Here is a 12,648-nt window from a genome sequence, read left to right as displayed (position 1 = left end):
CTGCAAAGCCTGTGGTAGATGCCGCATCTGACCAGATGGAGGGGGAAGAGTCCGACAGCTGAGGGAGAAACAAGCTCCTGCCATTCCAGGTGGACAGAAATCTCCTCCACATACCTAGATCCGCCGCAGCGTGGGCATCCAGGGACAATCTGTGTGAGTCGTGTCGGAACAAGGGGAAGAGGTGCAGCAGCCGTGAAATGAACGAGCGACCCTGTGGTATGATGCGCATGGCAAAGTTCAGGGAGCCCAGCAGGGACTGTAGTTCTCTGCGGTTGCAGGTGCCGAGTTGAAGATAGCCATCTATGTGGGTGAGAATGTCCTGGATCTTCCCGGACGGTAAGCTGGCTTGCATCAAAGCTAAATTCAACTGGATACCCAGGAAGGTGATGATCGTGTCCGGCCCCTCTGTCTTCTTGGTGGAGAGGGGGACCCCCAGTTCCTTGAACAGCTTGATGGTGGCTCTGAGGCTGGAAGGAGGGGAAGTGTTTTCTTCCACCAATAGGAAGTCATCAAGGTAATGTAAAACCAGCGGGCATCTCGCTATGTTCAATAGCAACCAGCATAACGCCTCCGCAAACACGTCGAAGATGGCCGGGCTGCTTTTGGACCCGAAGGTCAATCGGGAGAAAAAATAGTACTTCCCTGACCACTTGATGCCGTGCAGGTGCCACAGGGTAGGGTGAATCGGCAGTAGTTTGAAGGCGTTGGTGATGTCGGTTTTGCTGAGCCATGCCCCCACCCCCGCTTGTCTGATGGCCGTGATGGCGTGGTCAATGGTGGTGTACTGTAGAGAGAATTCCTCCGAGGGAATGAGGGAGTTGAGACTGGGGTTGCCCGTCCCGTGAGGCGCCGATAGGTCGATGATGAGCCTTTGTTTCTGGGAAGATTTCCCAGTGACGATGCCAATGGGGTTGGTGCGCCATGTGGCGAACGGGGGAGTTTTGAAAGGACCTAGCACAAAACCCTCTGTTACCTCCTGGGCTATGAGGGCGTCAATGGCGGTGGGGTTGTGCAGAGCGGATAAAAGAATGGGACACTCCAGGGTGCCTGTTGGCATGTACAGGATGCCCGTGTGAAATCCTTCTGTCAACCCTGCGATGAGAAAATCTGAGAGATGCCTGGAGGGGTGCTGTGACATGAGCGCGGTAAAAACTGGCACGTTGATGGTTGATAGATACGGTTTGGTGAACATTTTATTCGGACACATGGATTTGGCATGTGCCCGGAAGCATTTGGTGCATATATGTAACAATTTACATCCGTTATAATTACAGGACCCCTCATTGAAATTATTGCAAATCATAGATTTTCCTAGAAATTTGATCGGCCGGCCCAGTTTGTCCCGGGCCAGTCTCTCCGGGACCCCGGAGGGCCCAGCTGACTGGGAGGGGCCCTGTCTGACCGACGTGTTCGGGCAGAAATTGGTGGTGTGGGCCGTGGAGGAGCAATGCGCACAGGCTGGGGTCCTAAGGCCTGCGAAGTGGCGGCAAAATATGACCGTGTCAATTCTAGCCCAGTTGGAGCGGACTCCATACTGGGAGAAAGCCCCCGCCACTTTCGCCGAAAAAGACCTGTGATAGTCATAAAATGCTGATCCTCCGTATTTGTTGCCCAAGTCCACCAGTTTGTGCAAGTAGAGGTCGAGTTCCTCCCTTCTGTCGGGGTGGACCGCACAGATGACCTCTCTGTAGATTCCGAAGGCCAAAACGAATTCGGGAATGGTCAATTTCCTATTGAGCCGGGCATCCCTGGACTTGACTACAACTGACACCTCGTCATAGGCGTACGTCGTGTTCTCGACCACGTCCTGGGAGGCAATCAGAAGGGAGGCCAGGTTTACATCCTTACCTTCCAGGATATCCCGTTTCAAGTGCTCAGGAATCATATGCGCCGGGTTGACTTCCCGGTCCTCCGGTGCTGGTGATGCTGCAGGTGGTGGACCCGCCAAGGAGAGGGTCGTGGTGACCGCTTCTAGCCTTTCCAGCCTGGCATTGACTGTTGACATGGATGTCATCAGAGAGGCCAGCATGGCGTGGATGTCCCCGGTGCCGGACTGGCTGGGTCCTTCCCCCGCAACCCCAGGATTGGATGATGCGCGCAGCAGCCGGAACAGCTCTGCCTTTCTCGCCGTGGCAGGGAAGGGAACGTGACGTTTCCTTAACTCCGCCGTGATGCGTGGAACCGTCCAGGACCGGATGGACGCAGGACTGGCTAGATCGTCTCCCGGAGTAGCAGTGACAGATCTAGCCGGGGTGCTAGGTAGGGAGAAGTTTTCTAACCCATCCAGTGACATACTACAATAAAAAAGTTGATTAATTTGAGGCCACGCAGGAACGTGCTGGCTAGCTAGGCCGAACGGCGAAAAAATTACATTTGCATGGTGACAGATGAGGCCCTGCTATTTGCCAAGCGGCTTTGAGAGGCTCTACCTATGATTTGGCGCGAGGGGATAATGAGGCCACTCGTGGTAGCGGCAGGATCGTTGGCCTCTCGGTGACTGTAAGACAGGACTAGGGGAAGGGAGTGACAGGTGAGGCCCTCTCTATGCAACATGCGAGGCGGCTTACTAACGAGATGGCGCGTTGGGCAGGTGCCTCCGTACGTTTGAGGCGGGGTGTCGGCCTCGCGGGACCACTAACTGCTGGCGAAGCCAAAGAAGGGGGGGTACCTAGTGGGATGATGGTGCCCCTAAAGCCAGCACGCTGACCCTAACGGGACCGTCCGAAATGTGAGGAAGATTTTGGTAACTGAGCAGGTGAACGTACCTGGTACCAAGAAAAATACTCCGGCTACACGGTAGTGTAACAGTATGGGTAAACCACCTAAAACACAAAGGGGGGGGGGGGGTAGATATGACAAAGTGTGAAAAAAGTGTAAAGCATGTAGTACATGTGCATGACCGGGAGGATCATGGCGGTTGTCCGTGAAATGACAGCTTGCGCCTGGTATGAAAGGGGGGGCCGGTGCGTGCCGTGTGGCCATGCTCAGGTGAAAGTGCGTGTCTGCAATTGGATGGCGCATTGGGACCGTGCCCCAGCCATTCCACCTGTCCCTTTGTGTGTGAAGCAGCGATGTGAATTTTTTTTTAATTTTTTTTTTTGTTGCCCCCTGATTGATCTGATTAACAAAAGGGGAATAAAACATGCATCACACTGCCGGTTCAATTGATGAGATTCACATTTGGTACTGAAATCCATTGCAATCCGTGGGACATGATGAATCCCTGGTGAACACAGATAAGGAGGATGATTGTGAATATGCAAATTACTGGCTTCATGATGATGGTAGTGCCCATGATGGAGAACAGGGGGGGCTGCTGGGGAGTATGATGGTGGGGCGTGCTGGGAGGCTCTCCTGTCGACCGCCGGCATGCCCCCCGCACCAGATGCGGCTCGCACGGCCGCCAGGACACCGCGCACGCGGCGACGGAATCGCCGCGCATGCGCCGAATCCCGGCCGCGCATGCGCAGACCAGGCACCAGGACGCGGGCGGGCGCCACCGGCCGCGCGGCAGGAGGAGTGGTGATCCAGCAGGAGGTAGCGGGGAGGGGACGACAGGGCCGCGGTGAAATGAGCCGCCCGTACATGACCGGGGGGGGGGGGGGGGGATGAGCGTGTGCGGGTGTGGTGTGCGCAGGAGGCGGCGGGGAGCGCAAGCCTGTTGATGACATGAACGGGGGAGGAAGAGGGGGGCCTGACTGATGGTGGCCGCAGGGAGCGACATCAGTGACTACCCCCTGGCGGCGAACCCATGCGCCCGGAGTCCGCCCACGGCCGCCGGGATACCGCGCATGCGCCGAAAAAATCGCTGCGCATGCGCAGAACCCCGGCCGCGCATGCGCAGAGCAGGCCCCAGGACGCGGCCGGGCGCCATTGGCCGCGCGCAAGCGGAGCGGCAACAGGCAGGAGGCCGCGGGTCAGGAGGTGAGAGTCTTCCCACGTGAGTGAGACAATGAGTGGAGAGGAGGCAGCAACAAGCAAGGAAAGTCTGGCTACTTGTTTACCTTGGTGAATTGTCTTCTATGCCGGATTCTGCCATCAGCATGGGGCCATACTATCTGTCTGTAAGAGCGCCAGCCTGGTGAAGTGGACATGAACGGGGGAGGAAGGGGGGGCTTAATTGATGGAGGATGGGGGGTGATCCCACCGGGGAATGGGGCTGGGACCGACCGGGGCTGACCGGAATCTGCTGGGGAGACGTGAGAAAGCTTGAGAAATGAGCTGGCGGTGGCCGCTGTGAGAAGCCGTGACCTGGGTGCAGCGTGTGTGAACCAACAGAAAAAGGGGGGGCCATGCCGCATGGCGTCAGAGTGTGAGACCGGAGATGGTGCAGATGTGACAGAGAATGCATGCCCAGGTGAGACAGAAATGCTTAGAGACTTGTATTGAAACCGTGACATTGGTGCGTCATGATGAAAAGCGCTGAACCAGTACTGGGGCAACCGTGAGGCCCTGCTGACCCGTATGAATAACTCACATTTTGACGGGCAAATGCGACCCACAGTGAAACCGAGTGAAGCTGGGAAAGAACAGCAATGCTCCAAAACCAGACCCAGACGGCGACGCAAAAGCTCTCAGAAAATCAGCGGCTCGTAGGTAAATTCCTCAGAACTCCAACAAGCGACTTCCTCTCACAAAGCTCAGACCTCAGACGGTGCAGGAGCCAGGTAAGGGGGGTGCCCTAAATAGGCTGGAGGCGGACCTCAGCCCCTCCCACAAATCCAGGCAAATGCCTTAATACATGTCTAAAACAGGCTTAGAAAATCATAAATGAGACGGGCCTGCTGGCCCATCCCGCCCATGCCACGCCCGCTTTTTTAGACCTGGCGTGAGCGGGGAAAAGTCACAGATATACACCAGAAAACTGGTGGCACATTGTTTGACCTTTTTTGTCCACGTTGTTTGTCTCTTTAACACTTTATAAAGAGACAAACATTTGGCACAAAATAAAAATGGCACAGTCACAATATTCTGGCACAACATAAATCTGTCTTGATATATCTGCTCCATTCTGCCTGTACTTAATGCAGTGAGCCAGTGGCCAACATGGGCACCGCAGAATTGCATTGTACCGCACCATGAGGGAACCCTGTCTCGCGCCCTGTGATACGTCACTAACACCAAGGGTACCCCGAACTACCACTAGACAAGACCCCCAATACCAGGGTGTGTCCTGAGGGACAGAAAGTGTGGTCGGGTGGTCGTGGGGTCCCTCCCATCACTGCACGACCTGGGGAGCGGTCCCTCCCATCACTGCACGACCTAGGGAGCGTCCCTCCCATCACTGCACGACCTAGGGAGCGTCCCTCCCATCACTGCACGACCTGGGGAGCGGTCCCTCCCATCACTGCACGACCTAGGGAGCGTCCCTCCCATCACTGCACGACCTAGGGAGCGTCCCTCCCATCACTGCACGACCTGGGGAGCGGTCCCTCCCATCACTGCACGACCTAGGGAGCGTCCCTCCCATCACTGCACGACCTAGGGAGCGCTAGAGTAAAGACTTGCACAATGGGTACTACTGCCACCACCATCGCCACTACCACCACTCCTATCCACTACCCTACTACTTTCCTGGGCCCGCTGCATTAAGAGAACCGAGATCTTGGAAACCATGAGCTATTGATGCAAAAACGATATGCACTTTTTTGCTGATTTTGTATTACCTCTATTCTATTACACTTTCTTTTGTGTTTTTTTTGTGCTGTGATATCATTTTTGTGAGGACATGCATCAAACAATTCCAGCATCCAGGTGCAAACTGTTAGTGGATACTTTGTGAGGGCCGTAACAATAAAAAGAGGAGCGATTACTAGCCGATTACTTCCTTCTCAACTCCCTGTACATACAATGGTGAGCACTGCTGGGCATAACTGTCTATACCCAGTATGTTACTAGCTCTCATCTACAAAGCTGCTGACATAGGGAGTTTACATGGACCACTACTATAGAGCTCTGTACAATCATTCACTGTTAATAACTGCATTCTACTAAATTATTCGCTTTGCCATAATGGCATATTTTGGACGTTATTCATCTGTTGGCATAGTCCTTAAATATCTGCCTAATGAGCAGCGAAATGAGGGCTACACTCATACCCTCCACCTGAGCTTCAGTTCTGACAACGCTACCGGTGCCAGAATAGTACCCGACATTATAATTCATGAGAAAAGGGCAGTAAAATGGAAAATGGCTACAGATTCATCGTAGATAGTCCTATACTCTGTACCCATGTGTAGCTGTGCACACAACCCCCTGCCTTAGGTAAATGACTCCTACCTATGTCACTTCTAGCCTGGCATTTCCTCCAGCCATTAACCCAAACACTGTTGAGAGTCTGTTTCCTGCCTGCTGTTATTGAGTAACCCTTATTAAAAGTACACCAGCAAAACACTGCTTATCATTACTTCACTTGCAGCCTTTTGCTGACTTCCGTAAATAGACACTATATCTGATTGGCAAGCCTGGGCTGCCTACAAAACACACACATCGAGTAGAATAGTGTAATAATGGCATTTCTTTTGGCAGGAACACAAGTTAATATATATTTATATACATGGTCAAGTCGTATTATTATGACCACCAAATAATATCCACAGTAACCATCGTGTGCAGCACGGACAGCAGCTAGACGGGCTGGGAGTGACTCAATTATGTCCTGGTAGGTTGTCACAGGTATCTGGAGCCATGCTGACTGCAGTGAATCCCACAGCTTCTGGAGGGTGCGTGGGGTAGGATCCATAAAGCAAACATGACAATAGAGGTGGTCCCACAGATGCTCAACTGGGTTCAAGTCTTAGGAATCAGGGGTCCAGGGTAGTACTTCCTACCAGTGTCAGACATTTCTGGGCCATGTGACATGTTGTATTGTCTTGCTGGAAGATCCCATACGATCCAGGGAACACAATCATCATGTATGGGTGTAAGTCATCTGCAAGGATAGAATTATGCCCAAATCGGTTGAGAGTGCCTTCCACATCGATGAGTGGGCCCAGAGAATGCCACAAAAACAATCCCCAGACCGATAAGCTGCCACCACCAGCTTGTCTTCATCCAGCAATAGTTGCAGGGTGTTCAATGTCGGACTGGGCTGTCTAGGGCCCCCAGTAAAATTTATTTTGGGGGCCCACCATACAGATACATACAAGTATTACCTGTTCACACAGCTGCAGAGAGAAGCAAGATGGTACAAGATGATTAATTATAGGGTCCCTGCAGCAGCTTTGAGAAGACAGGTCCCTGAGGATAGAGGACACTGGATTTCCTGCCTCTGTACCTATAAGCCATCTCAGCCACGTGAACGTGTCTATAATAGTAGTTTCCAAAATATTCTACCCAGTTTTTTATTTGAACTGATAGAGGTGCTGTACATTGCCTATCTACATGTAGTGCACTAAGTCTACTGTGTTATGTGCCATTTGTGTAGGGTTGGAAGATGAGTGACCCACCTTGCTCAGTGGCCCACCGGGGGATCAATCTGTACCCCTGTGGACCAGTCTAAGCCTGGGGGTGTTTGTTCTCTGATATTTTTTGCCTGACACGTCAACGTCCATCCATTCGGTGAATCAGAAAGTGCTGCAAACCCCTTGTCTATAGTAATAACCAGCTACTTCCCTGGCAGTTCCACCTAAGGTCTTGTTCCCATTTCCTTGTCTATTTCACATCAGTGGAAAATCCGTTCATGTTTTATTCATGAAGATGTCCATAAAGAACCCGTCTGAAAAACCCAGCCCTCCGTATGTCATCCGTATTCCATGGACACTGCTTAGATAAAAATTATTTCCATCTTCTACCCATGAATCTTGAAAAACCACTGACAGAACACAGATGGCATTGGCATCCATAGACTTAAATGGGCATGTTTGGTCCACATCTCAGACCATAGTGCATGCTTCCTTGATTGTTCCAATGACTCACGGCAGGCATGTGGCACTATCTGGCTATGTTGGATCCAGAGAATTCCATCAGGCTGTTCTCTGTTGGAACAGCCTGTCGGATTGCTGTACCGCTTGTGTGAAAGTAGCCTTAGTTTAAAATAATTTATGTAAAATACCTCTCTACTAGAGAAACTCTGTGAACATAAACGGTAACAAGTGGATAGATGGAGATTTCCCAATATTACACTTAACAAAAAATGGAAACTTGTTTATTAGATTGGCTTCGAATATAACCTTGTACCTTTGCCTCATCATTATAATTATTATAATTGATCATTTATAGCACCAACCTATTCTGCAGCACTTTACCGAGAATGTATCATTCACATCAGCTTCTTTCATAGGGGAGCTACATTGTGATTCTCCTCCTGGATTTTAGAAGTTCACCTAGGAAAATAAGTGCGGCAGAGCAATGGCTAGTCTTTTGTCCACTTAGCTGCCCCATTCTTCTATCTAAATACCACACAATTTCCAAGGAAAAGTGGCTTGTTGGTATCTCCTCTTCACGTAGTACCAAAGGCACCTACCTTGGAACATCCCAACCCTTAGCTACACTCCTAATTGCAATATTGATGACAATCCATTTTTATTAGTATATACTTGCTATATACAGTACAGACCAAAAGTTTGGACACACCTTCTCATTCAAAGAGTTTTCTTTATTTCCATGACTATGAAAATTGTAGATTCACACTGAAGGCATCAAAACTATGAATTAACACATGTGGAATTATATACATAACAAAAAAGTGTGAAACAACTGAAAATATGTCATATTCTAGGTTCTTCAAAGTAGCCACTTTTTGCTTTGATTACTGCTTTGCACACTCTTGGCATTCTCTTGATGAGCTTTATTGAGGTAGTCACCTGAAATGGTTTTCACTTCACAGGTGTGCCCTGTCAGGTTTAATAAGTGGGATTGCTTGACTTATAAATGGGGTTGGGACCATCAGTTGCGATGTGGAGAAGTCAGGTGGATACACAGCTGATAGTCCTACTGAATAGACTGTTAGAATTTGTATTATGGCAAGAAAAAAGCAGCTAAGTAAAGAAAAACGAGTGGCCATCATTACTTTAAGAAATGAAGGTCAGTCAGTCCGAAAAATTGGGAAAACTTTGAAAGTGTCCCCAAGTGCAGTCACAAAAACCATCAAGAGCTACAAAGAAACTGGCTCACATGCGGACCGCCCCAGGAAAGGAAGACCAAGAGTCACCTCTGCTGCGGAGGATAAGTTCATCCGAGTCACCAGCCTCAGAAATCGCAGGTTAACAGCAGCTCAGATTAGAGACCAGGTCAATGCCACACAGAGTTCTAGCAGCAGACACATCTCTAGAACAACTGTTAAGAGGAGACTGTGTGAATCAGGCCTTCATGGTAGAATATCTGCTAGGAAACCACTGCTAAGGACAGGCAACAAGCAGAAGAGACTTGTTTGGGCTAAAGAACACAAGGAATGGACATTAGACCAGTGGAAATCTGTGCTTTGGTCTGATGAGTCCAAATTTGAGATCTTTGGTTCCAACCACCGTGTCTTTGTGCGACGCAGAAAAGGTGAACCGATGGACTCTACATGCCTGGTTCCCACCGTGAAGCATGGAGGAGGAGGTGTGATGGTGTGGGGGTGCTTTAGTGGTGACACTGTTGGGGATTTATTCAAAATTGAAGGCATACTGAAACAGCATGGCTACCACAGCATCTTGCAGCGGCATGCTATTCCATCCGGTTTGCGTTTAGTTGGACCATCATTTATTTTTCAACAGGACAATGACCCCAAACACACCTCCAGGCTGTGTAAGGGCTATTTGACCATGAAGGAGAGTGATGGGGTGCTGCGCCAGATGACCTTGCCTCCACAGTCACCGGACCTGAACCCAATCGAGATGGTTTGGGGTGAGCTGGACCGCAGAGTGAAGGCAAAAGGGCCAACAAGTGCTAAGCATCTCTGGGAACTCCTTCAAGACTGTTGGAAGACCATTTCAGGTGACTACCTCTTGAAGCTCATCAAGAGAATGTCAAGAGTGTGCAAAGCAGTAATCAAAGCAAAATGTGGCTACTTTGAAGAACCTAGAATATTACATATTTTCAGTTGTTTCACACTTTTTTGTTATGTATATAATTCCACATGTGTTAATTCATAGTTTTGATGCCTTCAGTGTGAATCTACAATTTTCATAGTAAAGAAAACTCTTTGAATGAGAAGGTGTGTCCAAACTTTTGGTCTGTACTGTACGGTATGCATCTCTGTTTGGATTTCAATCTATGGTTTTGTGATATTTTCAGTAAGATGTAGGAATTTAATTCTAAGGAAGGGTTTTGGAGTTGTGTAGTACTCTGGCACAAGATTGAATCTGTGCTGCACTTCCAGTCACCCTCCATTAGAAGGGACATTTAATGTACTGTATTGGAAATAAAATACCAAAATAAGTTTTGGGGACTTTTTAATTTCTTAGTAAGAAATAATCAAAAATGTATCAAGATCTGTAAAGTGGTCAGTGACCAATGCTTTTGGAGAGAAAGAGGTCAATAAACTTCCATTTCACAGCATATTAGATAATTACTTTTAGGCATTTCTGAGAGATTAGTAATAGGAATATCTATGTATGTCCTAAAACTTGTTCCCCCCCCCCCCTAGGATCCTGCATGCTGGATAAATGTGACACATGAGAGAAGAGATATAAAGGGGACCCACTCTAATTTTCCAATTTTGCCACCAAGAGGACTGATGTCTGCTTGCTCACTTCTTCCAATCCCTTGTAGGAAATATAGGGATATGAACTCCTCGGTCCTCTTGCCTCCTAATATTGCAGGATCTGAAGATAATGGTAGTTCTACACAGAAACTGTGCCAGATAGTTAGGGGTGGACTAGCAACTTACAGTGGCTCTGGAAAAAAATGTAAAAGTGGCCCAACCAAATTGACAGAAGGTCACAAGTAGGCAGGGCAAACATAAAACATGGGGTTAACCATACCATCTGCAGTGTAGCCCACAGACCTCTTCCAGCCTGAGGCCTTAGATGTCTGCATTCCTGTGTCATCTGTATACTGTCCCATAGGCTTTAAGTCCAGTGGCCTACTTCCTATGAGGTTCAACAGCTGGGCATGAAGCCATGGACTCCTGTGCCTGCCACTGTATTCAGCTGTATCACCATCCTGATAATGGTGATATAGTTCAATTGAGGAGAGGCATCTGTGGTACCCAGCTGGATACATAAGTACCTGATGCTCCCATCATTAATTAACGCTGGGAGTGCCAGATGGTTACTTACCTGGGTGCTTGAGGAGGGCTCAAGTGGCCAACCTTTACAGTCTATGGCCAGTCCACCCCTGCAGACAATCATGTATTTCAGTTCCAGTATCTCTAACAGACTGCTAGCAGAAGTGATTCCAGTTTTGTTAATGGGTGTTCCACCATGGATGAATGAAAGACTAGCAATTGTGGCATCCCAGTTGTGAACATTATTGCAAGTAGCCACTGATGAAACCTTGCTGACTATTACCTTCCAGAAAGAAAGAGCTAACTGCACATCGGTAAGTGTTATTATAGCACGTCAATTGGTGCCCGTTAACTGCCATTTACATGCAGCAATCATCGTACTGTACAGTCTCTGTGTCCTGCACCTTACAAGAGGATGACTTTGGACACAAGCCAGAATATCGTCACGTACCGCTCACATTAAGGTAATTTCCACTCCAACACAAAAGTGTTGTGTAAAGGTGTTTAGCCCTACTTAAATAAGAAAATAAATAATTTGTAAGAAGCATTGGTTGGTTATCCATATGACTGGAGACCAACTGAAGTTAAGAGGATCAATCATGGTCTCCGGCTTTATACCTATATGAGCTACTTTACCACTTCAGCCAAATTTAAGAGACCACGGATAATAGATGTTACATCCATCAGGCTGACAAAAGCCAGAATTATCCCAGCCCTAAATTTCTTGGTGTAACAACCCAGACCATTTTTCTAAAGTTTTTCTTTTTTTTCTCTGTGTTCAAAGGAGCACCAGCCCAAAATCTAATCCACTTAATATACATGATGGAAATAGCTGCTCGGAAAAGGATAAATGAACCAAAGCTGAAAAAACAGTTGTTTCCTTCACATTGATCAGGCTTATATTTACACTATATGCATTTTTTTTTTTAGCAAAAAGTACATTAAAAGATCATTTACAACAGGATTTCCTTACTAGTAAAATATCTCATACAGCCAGAATGTTCTATAAAGCATTTGGAAGAAATTTTCTAACCAACTCCAATCAGTTTTCTTCTGCCTCTCTCCCTCAAGACTCAAAAGCAATTAGGAATGTAATATACAGTATATGCAGTATATAAACTGTATATATACAGTACTGTATAAAAGTGTGGAAAAAATGCTGTATCGCAAGAATGCTTCAAGTGTTAATAGTTCCTATTTAAATGTATTCTGCAGCAGGACAATAATCTCAGACTTACAGCCAATGTCATGAAGAACTATCTTCAGAGTAAATCAAGGGGTTCTGGAAATGATGATATGGCCCCCACAGAGCTCTGATCTCTCTGATCTCAACATCATTGAGGCTGTCTGGGATTGAGCAAGCCTACGTCCACAGAAAATTGGTGGTTAGTTCTCCAATATGTTTGGAACAACCTCTCTGCTGAGTTCCTTCAAACACTGTAAAGTAGCTTAAAAGCATTATTTATTACGTTGCAACACTGGGGTCTTGGGTTCAA

At 48.2% G+C, this 12,648-nt stretch overlaps 1 protein-coding gene across 2 annotated transcripts in view; it reads right to left on the bottom strand.

The window, feature by feature from the left end:
* The window catches only part of HDAC7 (histone deacetylase 7), a 346,419-nt gene that overhangs the window by 193,219 nt on the left and 140,552 nt on the right, over positions 1–12,648 (bottom strand). The window lies entirely within an intron of this gene.

This window comes from Bufo gargarizans, chromosome 3 (assembly GCF_014858855.1).
Source record: "Bufo gargarizans isolate SCDJY-AF-19 chromosome 3, ASM1485885v1, whole genome shotgun sequence".
NCBI classification, from domain to species: Eukaryota; Metazoa; Chordata; class Amphibia; order Anura; family Bufonidae; genus Bufo; species Bufo gargarizans.
Note: the sequence above shows the minus strand (reverse complement) of the source record. Positions and strands in the feature narration are given on the sequence as shown.